Below are 3,235 nucleotides of genomic sequence, written 5' to 3' on the forward strand. Positions count from 1 at the left end.
ACGTACAACTAACACAGCTTTTTGTGATGTTCCTGAAATATTTTTTAATGCATTTAAATTGTTAACATCTACAGTGCTTATTTTTATTTTATAAAATGAAAACAGAAATTTATGCAACTTTTTAGTACTTAAAACTTTAACTACCTGAAAGTATCCTGTACCTCTATAAGGCCACCATTCGCCCATGTATGGAGTATTGCTGTCACATTTGGACTGGTGCATCTGCTGCTAGACAATGTTCAAAAGAGAGAGTCGCCAATCTGATAGGCCCTGAACTGGCATCTAAGCTTAAGCCTCTGTCCCATCGACGAAACGTTGCATCCCTCTGCCTATTCTACAAGTATTTTAATGGTGAATGCCCTGACGAACTGCAGACACTTGTGCCCTCACGACGTAGACACCATCGACAAACCCGACAGGCAGCTAAATCCCACCCCCACACAGTAGAGATCCCTAGATGTAAAAGATATTTCTACTCCAGTAGTTTCTTCCACAGAACCGCTAGACTCTGGAATTCCATTCCAGGTCCCTGCTTCCCTAACTGTACTGACATGCAAAAGTTCAAGTGTAACGTGAACCGACATCTTGCTGCCTAAATCCCTACATAGTACCCCAGTAGTTGCTGCCCCTGATAGTAGCCCCCCTACACCAAAGTGGCAATGTGCCTTGTTTGGGGTGAAAATGTAATTTAAAAAAAAGAAATTTTTAAATAATAGCAAAGATATTTTTTCTTTACAAAAAGTAATACATTTTCACTAAAATAAAAAATAATAAGTTTATTCTGTGGTTGTGAATTAATAAATGCTGAAAATTCCTTTAAAATTAATTAATCTTTTAAATTTTGGTGAGTTTTTAAATGAAGGATGGAGCCAAAATGTTTATGCATTTTAAGAATCGCTCATTAAGTTTATTTGCATTTTACTTCAACACAATATCATGTGTGAAAATTTCTACTGAATAAATACTAGTTATCTATATGTATATATACGAGTTGTCTAGTTTCCATAGTTTTTTTCGAGTGTACACTTTTATTGATAGTACACACATGAAACTCTAGTCCCCTTGGACGTAATCTCCTCTGACTGCAATGCAATTGTTGTGTCGTTCCAACAAGTTCTGGAAGACACCATGGAAGTCCTCTTGTGTAAACGTGTCAATGACCCTCATCACAGCTTTTTTCATCTCCTCAATTTTCTCATAACAACGGCCTCTAAAGTTTTCCTTGGGCTTAGAAAATAACCAAAAGTAACAGAGAGCAAGGTATGGACTATAAAGAGGGTGAGGAACTGTCTTGATGTCCATCTGTATCAAATAGTCTGTGACAAGATGGAGTTGTGAACTAGTGCATTGTCCTGGTGGAAATGCTACTAATGCTGAACTCCCTTAAAACCTCAACATAGTATTCCTTGTTGACTGTCTGACCAGTGGGAACCAAGTGCATGTAGATCATGCCTGTGCTGTCAAAAAAGGGACCATCATAAGTTTCTGGGTGGATTTGTTCAGTCTGACCTTCTTGGGTTTCTGAGTCAAAGAAGTATATCCAGCTTTCATCGCAGGTCACCAGAGTATCAAGAACTGCAAGATCTGAATTGATCAACTCAGCCGTCTCGTTGTTATCATGACCACGTCTTTCTTTCTGATCTTCTCTAAGTATCCTTGGGACACATTTCGCGCAAATATTTCGTGTCTTCAGTTCCTAGCGAATAATTGAGTGTACAGTTCCCATACTGACATCAAACTGTGCACTTATTTTCTCTATATACACATGGCACTCCCATAAAAAAAATTTATTCAGTCAATCAACTCTGGTGTTCTGACTTCCTTACTTCTTTCACACCTCTCATCATCCCTCAGACTCCTTGCCATCTTTGAATCTCTTATGCCACTCAAAAACTGATGCTCGATCCATGTAAGGTTGTTCAAAAGCAGTCTGAAATATTCCATACGTTTCTCTGATATTTTTCCAATTTTAAAACAGAATATCGTTCTTCTAAAGCGTCCTCGCCTTCGGATTGCATTTTTAAAATTCCCCAGCTGTGACAATATGGCTTTAGTAGAGTGTATTCTAATTCCTTCTTTAGCTGTTCATTTGAACCTGAAATGAGGAAAGTTGATCATTCATTTCATAAGATGTATAGCAATGAACATAGTGAATTTTCAAGAGTCTACGACAATTAAAAAAAAAAAGTTGAGAACTTATTAAAGGCAACTCGTACTTAGATAGTATGTAGGATAAAGTTTAAAGAAAGTAGACATTGAATATACGGTAGATGTTAATCATTAGTTACCGGTAGAACCGTTCAGTAAACATTGGGTAGTTTGTCCATATCTATTTACCATCAGCAATGTACTTTATGAGAATGTAAGGGTAGTAGTCAAGCGATGAGACGATTTAATCACTTACTGCCGAATTTTAATCGAGTGTCTCCTTATTCTCTGCAAACTTTTACTATATTTTAAATGTACGATCTAAGGGGGATTACTCTGAAAACTTTGGTATAGTTCAAACTTTAAGATTTAAGGGAGGTTACTCTACACTACTAAAAAAAATAATTTGAAAATGCCAAGGAAATTAATACGCGAGTTATCTCCCTTGTCAATAAGCATAAATTTTAAAAATAGAAAAAATAGTTTTAAGATATTTTATATTAACTTTCGCTTTTTAATATTTTATATTGACGCTCTCGTCGCACGTGTTTGACAGATAATGCAGATATGTTTCCAAAGAGAAAGAAGGAGGGAAAAACAACAAACGAGACTGCCGCTGAATAACATGCTCACGGGCGCAGTTTTACAATCGTTCACTACTGGACAGAATGAGGCAACTCTTTTCATCTCATAATTTAATGCAACGATATTGTAAGCTGCGTTTACAATTCCTCTATAACTATCGTCGCATTTTCATTTTTTGTAATCTTAAAAACTAGATGTTAGTGTTATTAATATTATAAGCTTTGTTACAGTAAAAAATAAAGTCGCCGCAGCTTTAAAAGTTTGTGGGAGCCTTTCCTAGTCTCACACAAAAACACGCGTCCACATTTCAAGGCACTTTTCTTGTCATATACATACGCGCACACAAACATACACGCACATCTACACACAAGTAGATATATTCACGTTCGCGTACATACACTCACATTCACGTGTATACACACACACGCTAACGTACGCACACATGGACAACGTCACTTCCCTTTTAAAGGAAATCCACGCACGCGCAAAAGACCACTAGAAA

Source organism: Euprymna scolopes, chromosome 12 (genome assembly GCF_053919585.1).
Source record: "Euprymna scolopes isolate OS-2025 chromosome 12, ASM5391958v1, whole genome shotgun sequence".
Lineage (NCBI taxonomy): Eukaryota > Metazoa > Mollusca > Cephalopoda > Sepiida > Sepiolidae > Euprymna > Euprymna scolopes.